Raw genomic sequence first — 12,181 nt, forward strand, 5'->3', positions numbered from 1 at the left:
TCACTCATGGGGTATACAAGCTTAGGAGCAAACACTCATCCATATATATAAAATACAATCTTACAAATCTTTTAGAAAACAAAAAAATCTCAAATCTCTTGGAGGCTAATTACAAAACAAGAACAAGAGCTGTCATTCCAACACCTTCCCTAAGCCTTGGGAGTCATATTCCAAAGTCCTGGGAATAGGAAAAACATGTTTCTTTGACTCAAAGGTCATCTCATTTTCTATAGGACTAGCTGCCACCACTGGAGCTGAGCAGGCCTAACAAGCACATAGCCTAAGGGTGGACTTTCTAAACACCAGTATGATAGGCTTTATAAAAATGTAGTGCCATGGGTGGTGGTTTTGGTTGGAGATCTTGGGATGTATCCTAAGAGTTAGTCAGTTTTAGTTATTAGAAGAGCAGTCACAGGATGGTGGGAAGCCTGGTGTGTCTAAGAGAGATGCGACTGGCCATCAAGGTCCAGCAGGAAAGCAGGGCAGTGGTGGCGCACGCTTTTAATCCCAGCACTCCGGAAGCAGAGGCTGGTGGATCTCTGTGAATTCGAGGTCAGCCTGGTCTACAAGAGCTAATTCCAGAACAGGCTCCAAAGCTACAGAAAAGCCCTGTCTCGGAAAAAAAGATCCAACAGGAGTAGTATCTGGATAGAGTGAAGTTTGGACCTATATAAGAATACCGAGCTATCATGCTACCATTAAAACCCTCACATCTCTCCCTGGGACTTTAAGATATTTACCATTTTTAAATTACCTGTTTAATTTATTTACTTTTTATGTGTATGAGTATTCTGTTTGCATGTATGTCTATGCACCATGTGTGCCTGGTCCTATGGAGGTCAGAAGAGGGTATCAAAGTACCCTGGAATTGGAGTTACAGACAGTCATGAGCTGCCATGCAGGTGTGAGGAATAAAACACAGGACATCTGCAAGAGCATGTGTTCTTAACCACTGAGCCACCTCTCCAGCTCCCAAGTATTTTCTCTGGATAAGTTCCTCCTGCACAGAAAGCTTGAAGTTGAATGTATGCTCAAGAAATAAGATGGCTTCCTACATCTTGCAGGAGACTGCAATTTAGTTGGTAATGAGCCTATCAGGAGATACTCAGGTCTCCAAAAAGAAACCTTACACATGTGAGAACCCCAGACTGTTCAACTTCCCCCTTATTGTTTTCCTAAGGGAGAGAAATAAAGAAAGCTTGAATTAATTACTCTTGGCGGAGGATCCTTCTCAACTCTGCCTTAATGGAATCATCCCTTGTCCACAGTGGGCCAAGATCATCACCTCTACTGGAGCCAAGAGTCATGAGCGATAAAATGAACAAAAGAAAAGGGAGGGAGGAAGCAAGAGAAGTGGGGTGAGAGAGGAGATAATGAAAAGAGAGAGAAGAAAAAGAGGGAAAGAAGGAGGGAGGAAGGGGGGAGGAGGAGGGAGGGAAAGAGAGAGAGCGAGAGAGAGAATGAATGAATGAATGAATGAATAACAATCATCCAAAAACCAGGATGATTATCTTTTTCCCTGGTCTATGCTGTAAAAAGCAGAGACATATACTGAGCCTTTGTATTAGTCCTATGAGTCTAGTCTTTGGGCTAGATCAAACTGAGTTTCTGCTATTTGTACAAAAAATCTTGGCTAATGCATCTGTCTCAACATGATCACCGAAGCTTATTCCTCTGGGAACAGAGTCATAGGAAAGAATTCTTGCAATTTGCATATAGTACTAAATTACAAAGGAATTCTGCCTTCCCTTGTTTGATTTGCTTAGGCTGGCAATTTTTAAAACCAGGCAGTCAGTTCTAAACCCACTGTAGTTAAAACCAGGATAGCAGGATTATCCTATCAAGGGCTAATGTGCGGCTCAGGGTATGTCTGTGTGGGGATATACTGGGATTAAAAGGGCAGTGAGTCTCTTTTGTTTGAGGAATGGATGGCTTTCTATCCACCACCTGTCTGCCTCCAGAAAAGTGAAGACAAGAGATGAGTACAAGAATAAATTGACCCAGGGGCATGTAGTAGGGTGGAGTGGGAGAAAGAAAAAATATAAAAAGAAAACATGAAATTAAACAGAAACTGAAGTCTAAAAGATAAAGATGAAATGGAATACATACAATGTCAGGTAAATAAGAATATAAGCCTATCTATTTAAGAGGCTGTGCTGAAACAATTTCTAAGTCCTACCCAGCTGTACACAGGGCTGGGACCTGGGAGACTCAAAACTACAGGCTCTCTGGGCCCCATTTATTATGCAACTAGACCTGAAGGCAGAGGAACCCTAATACGTTGCTGGAGGCTTCAACACTCGTTTATAGGTTTCTACAGCATCCCCATAAGCTGTCAGAGTACAAAGGGAAAAGAACCAGGCTGCCATCTCAGGGAGATCACCTCATCTCAAGCATCTAGTTCATTTAAAAAAGAAAGAAAGAAAAAGCCCACAGAGAAACAGCAGTGGGGGCCAGCTAGTCTACACACATAAAAATATAAAAATGTGTGGGACTAAAAGTAGAGAGTGCTTTTTAAAGCAGGGTGCTTTAGTAATTCCTTCATGTTGTAAACAGCCTTTGAATGCTCAAAAGAATATGGAAATCATTTAAATGGCTTTGTCTAAGCCCAGAAAGCAAGGTTCAGTTAGAAGAAGCAGTTAATTCCCACTCCTGAGAGTTTTAATTAACTCCCCATTTTGTTCAAGAGAACAAGAGGCAGTATTTCTCATCAGGACATCTAAGAAGTATCTCTGAAGATCTGTGCAAACAACCCACAGGAACAATAACTGAAAGGCAGGAAAGGAAAGTAAGAAGAGCCTGACTGGCCACACAAAATGCACTGCTGGCCAACAGGACTGGACTCACGCTTCCTGCACAGCACACAGCTGAAGCCACGTTCACTTTTCCACTGCCCCGAAAAGGTGCCTGTGGTTTGAGTCAGATTTTCATGACCGCAAGTTTTTCCTCTTTACATTTTGTTGTGCACTCTAAGTACTCTGTGCCACACACATATTTATAATGAATATAGCAAAAATTTCAATATTCAGAAAAGCCCACATTTGAGGAGCTGAGGGATGGTTCAGTGGGTAAATCCAGCTTTCCTTGAAAACACAAGGCCCTGAGATCAAATCCGCAGAACTCATATAAAAAGTCAGGCAAGGCTGGGCACATGTCTATAATCCCAGCTCTGAGAGGCAGGAGAGAAGTGGAGGCAAGAGCACTGTTGGAGTTTACCAGCCACCAAGCTAGACAAAACTCCGTGAGCTTCAAGTTCAGTGAGGATGCCACCTCAAGGGAATAAGGTGGATAAATGAGAGAGAGAATATGACATCTAACAACATCATCTTCTAGCCTCCAGGTGCACAGACATACACACATACACACTTTCAAAAAACTGTTCCAATTTAGACATTAGGCCAGCTAAATCCACCTCCAGCAGCCTCTTAAAAGCCATCACTAAACCACAGTGGCTCATCAGATTCCATGATATTTGCTCGTTCCTAGTCTGCCCTCCCTTGGATCTTGATCAAGGAAGGGATAGCAAGTTATCCACAGCTCTTCATGGAGTTCTGGATGACATTTGAGTGCTTGATGACATGGCTGGGGTGAAACAGAATCCCCAGGACATGACTAGCATAACCTGTCCAGTGTCTACTGGAGAGTACAGTCTTCATTAGAAACATACTGTGGTCCATTCTCAGAGATGCTGGGTGAGAGCAGTTCTTTATCATTCCTTGATTGACACATCCAGGAGACTATTGTCAGTGCTGAACATGACTGAACTTGGTGACAGGGTAGGTTCCAGATCAAATGGAGCAGGGAAGACACCATAATGAAGTGTCATTGATATACAGGAAAACACTAAGAAGTGTAGGGAAACCCTAAGATGGACCCCCTAACAATAGCTCTGGATATCATGCTGCTTTCAGAGCCAAGAGCTGCTTTCAAAAGCTACTGCTTTAAGGTTGTCAGAGCACATCTGTCCTCCTGTCTTGATGAAGTTTCAAGATCTGTAGGCTTAGCAAGATAGAGTGCCACTTCCTTCAGCACTTTTTATAAGCCCTGGATAGTTCCAAGATCTTTGTTACAGAGCACACACTGTTCCAACTGGTCAGACTTTACTGACTTAAATCAAAACACTTGCCTGTAAATATGCTGGGATTCTGAGTACACCGCACTGGACAATTCCTTGAAATGCTTTTTTTTCTCTTTACTGAGATAAAGTCTTGCTGTATAGTCCTAGTCTGCCCTTGAACTTCTGATCCTCCTGCCTCATCTTCCTGGGAGCTGGAATTACAAGCAGGCACTACTGTGCTTGATTCTTTCATTGGCCACTTAGATAACTTGTGCTTTTAGATGAATGTGAAAGTATAAGAAAAAAGTTATTATCTCCAGTCTGCATAGACACAAAAGCATGTCAAATTCCGAAGCCCAAGAGTTTGTGAGCCATAAATACTAGGTACAGGACTTCGGCAGAAATGTCAAAGCCACTACAACTATAGCCAAAGCTCAAAAGCACCACTGGAATGGTTAACACCATCAACGCAACAGCGAACAGAATCTCTTTAGAGACACGTATATAGCATGTCTGTGAAGGAGTTTCCGATTGGGTTACCTCAGGAAGAAAGACCCACCTTTACTGAGGGCAGCACTATTCCTTGCACTCGGGTCCCAGATAGAATAGAAAGTAGAAAGTGACTTTTTATGTCAGTTCTTGGAACCTGATCTCAAGTCCTCAAGCTTTCATCGAAAGCCTGACTATCCACTGAGCCATCTCCCCAGCACCCCCAAATTCAGGCATTTATGAGTAGGTATTACCAATTGCTGAATCATTATAAACTGTATTCATCCCTCTCTGTTTCAACCACCTACATCATTCTCCTGATGCCATATCTTCCCTGCCATAAAGGATTGCACTCTCAAACTGTGAGTTAAGAGAAATCCTTCCATCCTTAAATTAGTTGTAACAGGTGTTTTGTCGGAGAAAACATAAAGAAAGGTACAAATACAACCACTCCATGCAAGCCTTTAAAAACAGAAAATACAGGCCTTGGAAAATGCCTGCTTGATACCAAAACCTGGCCAACTGTCTGTAGTTTCTGATGCCATGGAACCAAAAGGAAAACACATTACTGTCAATTTCCTAAACCAATATAATTCCCAACTACATTCCAAAAGCTTAACCTTATATCCATAGATAAGAACAGCTCTCAGCAGGGCGGTGGTGGTGCACACTTTTAATCCCAGCACTTGGGAGGCAGAGGCAGGCAGATCTCTGTGAGTTCAAGTCTAGCCTGGTCTACAAGAGCTAGTTCTAGGACAGGCACCAAGGCTACACAGAGAAACTCTGTCTTGAAAAGCCCCCCCGCCACACACCGAAAAAAAGAAAATGAAAAAGAAAAGAAAGACAGACAGACAGACAAAGCTCTCATCCTTTATCAAATAAACTTCTTTATACAGCAGCAGAGAAATCCACAACTGTCCAAAGAGCAAAGAACAATCATCCCCAAGCTCAAGGAACGTGGAAGGAGTGGAAAGAATGTAAGAGCCAGGGGACCAGGGCATCTGCTAAGAGACAGACTCTGCTACATATGACAGGGAGCTGGACCCATGAAATCTTAACTATGCAGCTGCCAAGCAAGATCTAATCAAGAGCAACACCAGTTGACATCTCAATGTGAGTGGGAGAAGTCCCACAAGATCCACCCTTAAATGACAGGCAGCAATTAACGGCTAGTAAGAGGAAGAGAATTAGTCTTCTCCAGAGATGAGTCTCCCTCATAGGTACCCAAGCAGTCAACTCTAAACATATGTACATATGAACAACAGGCTCAGCAGGTTGGGGGGGAGAGGGAGAAGGAGAGGGAGAGGGAGAGGGAGAGAGAGAGAGAAAGAGAGAGAGAACAATAATAAAGAAGAAATGATCATGAGTTTGAGAGCAAGCAAAGGTACACAGGAGGTGTTGGAGGAGTAGAAATGTAAAACACATAAGTAGAAAAATAAAGGTAATTACCAATTACCAAGGTCAGCAAATAGTATGAGTGTAGGGAATGCCTACACATGGGAAAATGTCCCCTACATTCCTTGGCTTCCTGGAAATTATAAACACATCTACTCTCAAGACAAGCTCTACTTTGTCTAAGCAAAGAACAGTCAAGACAATTTACTTTCTTATCTTTGGTCCAGAGTTACACTGCAATGTGAACAGAGAATAAAAGCCGCTCTAGCTACCATTAGTCCAGCAGGGAAATTCTATCCTACCCTTGACCTACTCTCCTCTATTAGCTTTCAGTTATATACACTAGAAGGTTAAGTGTTAAGTGTTGCTGGACAGTTTCTCATCATCTAGTGATCTAAATATCCACCTTTAGGAAACTCAGCAGAGTCCACAGTAATGAATTAAATAGCTTCTTGGTTAACCAATGTTTGTGTCATCATACTTCACTCATGCATTTAGTCAATGATTAAGATATTACAAAGCTTCTTAGCAGGCATAATAAATAGTATCAGAGAAAGTAGTATGCGTAAGCAATAGCAAGGCCATGGGGAAGAGATGAATAACCTCTTACCTTCAGAAGGCAGAAGAGATTTATAGGGGAGATTCCACTTCTAGGATTAAGTCTGAAAGCTATAAAGGACTTCTTGGGGAACAAGAACACCCTTGCAAACAGCCTCCCCAAGGCAGACAGGCTGTCTTTGAGACCTTTATTAATCGCTATCCCTTTAGACATTCTGAATTCCACAAGCTTTCCAAGAGAAGGGTGGAGTAAGGCTCCAAGCTCACCTTCCTGGCAACATGCATTTGGAGAGAAACACAGAAGATTTACCAATATCTCTTCCCAAAGTTATGAACGTGGCTCAGCTCTGGCTACTGGTAGATGTTCATTATAGGTGGCTGGATACATAAGAAACTTAAAGCACCGAGTTGTAGAAGTGGCATTTGTTCATTTGTGCCAACACCTGCCACAACTAGGAGGAAAGGAAGAAGAGGAAACTGAAGAATTTCCTCATCTTGCCAGTTCTAATAGACACTGCTGGAAACAGCATCAGAGACATGGCAGCATCACTAAGTGCTACGAGTTGGGGATCAAACCAACATGGTGTTAGGGTGTTTTAGCTATCTGGAGGCACTAGAGTTAATTGACTGGTGCTTCTTGACAGTTCAAGTTTTATAGGAAGGCAGCCACCCTACAGGATTCTCAGGAGGTGAAGGTGGGGGCTCGACTGAAGGTCAGTTGATAGATGCTCACCTAGCAAGTACAGGACTCTGGGCGCAAACCTCAGTTCTGCATAAATAGTGTACGGTGGCAAATACCTGTAATCCCAGCATTTGGGAAGTAGCAGCCAGATGACCACAAGTTCAAAGTCATCCTCAGTATTTAGTTTAGGACCAGTTTGGGCTACATGAGACTTTAAAAAGTCAGAAAATATTCACAAGCAAATGAATAGGAAAGGTTGTTTAGGAAGTTCATTTAGCAAGGGCATTGCAGAGGTGAAATTTAAAGGCAGCTATAGACAAAGGACAAAGAAAGACGCTCGGGTATGGTAGGTAAGAAGAAGTAGAAGTTTTTAACTTCTTCAAGAATTCTGGTAAAAGACAGGTGAGTTAGAAGGCAGCACAAAGGTGCAAGTACAGAAACAAAGGTAGTTTTCATTTGCTTTTTCTCTGAGAACAACAACAACAAAAAACAAAAAACCCTTTTCTTCCAAGAGCAATGCAGTAGACAGGGAGTCACTGAGAGAAGGCAGAAGACTAGGAAGAGCTGGGGCACGATGAGGTCAAAAACACCAGACACTGGGACAGCCTTGGCTAGGAGAGAAGACCCCAGCCACCTGGAAGAGAAGAAAGTTGGGAAGTAATAGCTGTAAGCATGGTTACACATTGGGAAGGGAAAGGAAGATGAGAAATTCATCTAAATTTGACCCTCACCCTGTCCCCGTAAGTCAGTAATGACATCAGTTGAGAATAGAGGGCCAAGTCAGAGTCAAAGAGAAAAACCATGAAGGCGCTGCCACAGAGGACGGTCCAGGAGTGCAGTGAGTCAGTCACAGGATGCCTAAGGGACCCACTAGCTGGGCAACCAAAGACTGTAGGGCGTCTAAATGCGGAAGCCAGGCAGCAACATGAAGGGACTGCTGTTCGAATATCCTTTCAAAAACACCACTGTTTAGAGTTGTCTCCCTGGGAAAATGAACGGCTGCTCAGGGGGCAGTGGGCTGGTCCCACAGACGCTGCTAGGAGAAATCCTCCGAGGCTCTTTCATGGTTATGAGGGTGGATCTATGGATCTCGGTGCAGGATACGCAGGAAATGTTGGTGACACAGGAAGCTAGCTGGAGAAGGTGAGGGACTCTGGGTACTTGTAGCAGGAGTTACCTAGTGCTTAGGTTTTATCTGCTCAAAGAATGAACTGGAGGGCGAGCCCGCAGCAGTTTCTACTCAGCAAGCAGAGATCAGCTGAGCAGAGCTGGGGGGCTTCCAGCAGTCCGGGGGCCTCCGGTTACATATGCCGGGCCAGGTTGCTGTCATCTCCTCTAAGTCTTCGGTTTGCTTGGTTTGAAGCCGTGATCTGGAACATGAGAAGAAGTCTAGAGCTCGAGGAGTCAATGGCCTAGCATGCACGTCTAAGAAGAACCAGTCCATTCTCGCCTGCTCCTCTCTTGTTTCTCTTTCCTACTAATAACATGAGCAGCTAACGATACACATGCGGCTGAGTATTTCCTTACACACAACTCATACTATGTTAAGCATTTTATAAGCATTAACCTTACTTTATCCTCAAAGAGACCTGTGTAGAAAACACTAGTAGAAGCTTCCCTATTTTATAGATTAAAAACAGGCCCAGGCTTTTGAGTAAATCAACCTAAGATCACATACCTGGTAAACGTGGCAAAGCCAGGAGTCAAATCCAGACCTCCCTCCATCTGTATGCCTACAACTATAAATGTACACATCACCCAGTCATCCCTCAAGGACCCCAAAGTGATGCTTATTTTCCATGTAAATAATTTTCTTTCACCTTGTTCTTCCCTTAACATAGAGTGCCTCTTTGTTCTGACTTCTCTTGGGCTTGGTAAATGAGGGACTGGTACTAGTTGACACCTGTCTTGTCTTGGGTCAAAGGGCAAGGCTCCTACTGTGTGCACTAGCTCACAATTCATACAGGACTCTCTTCTTCTAGAACCTGCCTCTTATACATGGAAAAATGAAAGAAACAGTGTTGCTACCTTCAAAGGCGTAAGTTCAGAGAGAGCTGCTTTCTGCATAAGCACATGAGAAGGTAGGTGGGAAGGGCTGGACACCAGGACTGAAGGACCCCCTAGAGGGACTAGGTCAGTAAGGGAATGGTTCTGAACAACAGATCTAATGGAATTAGATAAAGAAGGTGGGAAACTAGACAAAAGGATATCGGAGATAAAGATTAAAAAATTAAAATAAAAAAAATTAAAATTCAGGAAATATACACTTGAAGGTTACTGAAGAATGAAATGAAAAGGGTAAAGACTGGAACCAAAGGCTGAAGAAGCCAAAGAGGGTGCATTTCCTCTTCCAGACTGAAGAGGAGTCCAGAGGCTCACTGACAGCCAGGGTCACACACAGGAGTGTCTTCGGGTTTGGGAAGATTAAAAAATCTGACACAAGGATTTGGGGTAAAGAAGGGAACCCACCATCACAGAATATATAACGTATCCTATGACATATCCAATAGTCGGTGTTTGATTTCCTGTTGTTAATGATTCTTAAAACCCTAAAACAGAGAAAATATATTTGCTATGGGTTCTGCGGGGTTCCAAAGTTGTTGCCTGGCTCAGAGTCCATCAGAGCTCATGCACATTCTGTGTCTTGGAAGAGACAGAACCTTCTTACTTTGCCTTGTGGGCAGAATTGGTACCTGCAGACAGAACCTCTGTCCAAGGACAGGTCACAGCATTCCGCAGCGGTACGAATATGGTTCCTAACCCAGGCATATGGGGACTTGTAGACCCTCTCAGTTAAGAGTTTCATGTTGTTTCCAGGTTCTGGCTATTACAAACAATGCTGCCATGAACATAGTTGAGCATATACTTTTGTTGTATGATAGGGCCTCTCTTGGGTATATTCCCAAGAGTGGTATTGCTGGGTCCAGGGGTAGGTTGATCCCGAATTTCCTGAGAAACCGAAACACTGCTTTCCAGAGTGGTTTCTAGCCATAAATAAAGGACATTGAGCCTATAATTCATGTTCCTAGAGAAGCTAAATAAGGTGAATCCAAAGACAAACACATAGGCATCCTCAGGAATATTAACCTTCATCAGGCGATGAAAGGAGACAGAGACAGAGACCCACACGGGAGCACCGGACAGAAATCTCAAGGTCCAAATCAGGAGCAGAAGGAGACGGAGCACGAGCAAGGAACTCAGGACCACGAGGGGTGCACCCACACACTAAGACAATGGGGATGTTCTATTGGGATCTCACCAAGGCCAGCTGGCCTAGGTCTGAAAAAGCATGGGATAAATCCGGACTAGCTGAACATAGCGGACAATGAGGAATACTGAGAATTCAAGAACAATTGCAGTGGGTTTTTGATCCTACTGCACGTACTGGCTTTGTGGGAGCCTAGGCAGTTTGAAGGCTCACCTTACGAGACCTGGATAGAGGTGGGCAGTCCTTGGGCTTCCCACAGGTCAGGGAACCCTGATTGCTCTTCGAGCAGATGAGGGGGGGGGGGGACTTGATCGGGGGAGGGGGAGGGAAATGGGAAGCGGTTGTGGGGACGAGGCAGAAATCCTTAATAAATAAATAAATTTAAAAAAAAAGAGTTTCATGTTGGAAATGAGGACACAAAGACTAAGTTGTGGGCAGTATGCTTTTTCCTGGGTTCCTCCAGGATCTGCCTAGTACAGCTTTCTAAAAGCTTAGGATAGTGCTGACCTTTGCCAAAATGTCCAGTTGTCCCAGCATGCTCCCGGTGGCTGAGATGCCCTGCTTTCTGCATAAGAGAGGCTGAGCACACGCAGGATCTGTCGCATTCTGAACCAATCACTGTCTGCATATTTGGCAGAATTAAGGAAGAAGCAGGACCAAGAGACAGAGAAAGTGGAAGACCAGGCTGCCCGACCACTGACCAAACAGTACTCACAATGTCCGTGGCCTCCCTTGGGTTTTGCTAATGAAATCCGGTACTAGCTGACTCTCTAATCATGTCTCAGATGCCTGCTTTCCCAGCACAGCTCACTGCATACCACATCACAGTTACAGGGATCTCTTTAACATACAAATTAGACCCCACACTAGAACCCATGTTACTTCTTCACTACAAACCAGTCATTACAAACCACTGTCACCCTCTGCCCTGCATGGCCTTCAGTATTCTATGTGATTTGACAGCTGCCTACCCACCAAGACTGAGTCCAGCAACAATGGCTTTCTCTGCCTTGAAACTCACCAGACTCTCCTGCCTGAGGACCTTTGCATGTGAGCCACCCACCTTTGCTTTGGCCTGGAATGTTTCTCTTCCCATATTCTACATGACTCGTTCCTATTACTCTTCTAGGTTTCTGTGTAGTGTTATTTCCGCAAGGAGGGCTCCTGACCCGCTTCTTCAAGCATCAACAGTCCCTCTGAGCCTCGCTTACTGCATGCTTGTAACCTGGCAGGTACTTCCTGGACCTGTGTGACCCCTTCTCCCTCTGAGGCTGGTTCATCTTTGCCCACTGCTGTACACGCAGTACTGGGAGCTCAGGATTTGCTAAGGAAGAAAGCACAGCAGCTGCAGAGGACACACGAAAAGCCAACCAGTCCGTGCCTGGAAGCTGGACAGTGAAGGTCTGTGTGTCCCTTCCAAGAAGGATACTTCCTATCCTTCTGCAGTTACAAAGTCAAACCTCTTATCTGTCAGGTGCTCTTGCCCTTCCTCCCTCTCAAACATATTCAGCCTAGAACTCCTCCATATGAACGAACGCGAGCCCATCTTCCAGGAGAGGAACACTAGAGTCCTAAGTGCAATGCCTTCTGCCCCCCGAGGGTCACTCATTTCTCACTAGCACTCCACACAAATGCCTATGTCCTAAGCAATGGCACAAACAAGTCACAAACAAAATCCTGGGCTTCAGAACACTACAAAGAGAACTACCCTGGAGCCTTCCTCCGGAAACACAGAAGCTCACTGGCCTGGCAATATATACCCTCTGCTCCGGATAACATCAGGGCTGAGAAT

General features: G+C 44.3%; 1 protein-coding gene across 5 annotated transcripts in view; it reads right to left on the minus strand.

Annotated features, from left to right (window-relative positions):
- The window catches only part of Ppfibp2 (PPFIA binding protein 2), a 151,095-nt gene that overhangs the window by 67,463 nt on the left and 71,451 nt on the right, over nucleotides 1-12,181 (minus strand). The window lies entirely within an intron of this gene.

The sequence above is a fragment of the Microtus oregoni genome, unplaced genomic scaffold, assembly GCF_018167655.1.
Source record: "Microtus oregoni isolate MIOR12 unplaced genomic scaffold, Mior012 000016F_ref0000370, whole genome shotgun sequence".
In the NCBI taxonomy this organism is placed as follows: Eukaryota; Metazoa; Chordata; class Mammalia; order Rodentia; family Cricetidae; genus Microtus; species Microtus oregoni.